Here is a 405-nt window from a genome sequence, read left to right as displayed (position 1 = left end):
TGGATTAAATTGTCACATAATATTAAATAGCAATACCACATATACATTGGTGAGAGAACCTGGGAAAGAGGCAGTCACATGTCTTCAGGAAAGTTTCAATTATGTGACGCAAGGATGCCTGGCACTTGGGAATTTAGTCTGGGTGACATGTTCTGTATCTATGTTCATGAAAACAGAACTCAATTGTATTTATCTAACATGTACTTTAAAGTACATGTTCAGGTAAATTCATATAACTTTCAAAGTTCTCTAGAGGAATTCAGCATTTGAAACAAAAATGAAGTGATAGAAGTCATACTGGCAGCCTATTGTATGGGAGATTTTCAAGACAGTTTCTCCCCTTTCCTTCACCCTAAGTTTGGATGATATTCACCTCTTTCTTCAGAATTGAGGGAAAAAAAAAAA

Source organism: Pteropus vampyrus, unplaced genomic scaffold (genome assembly GCF_000151845.1).
Source record: "Pteropus vampyrus isolate Shadow unplaced genomic scaffold, Pvam_2.0 Scaffold4, whole genome shotgun sequence".
Classification (NCBI taxonomy): Eukaryota; Metazoa; Chordata; class Mammalia; order Chiroptera; family Pteropodidae; genus Pteropus; species Pteropus vampyrus.
This window is presented reverse-complemented; position numbering follows the sequence as displayed.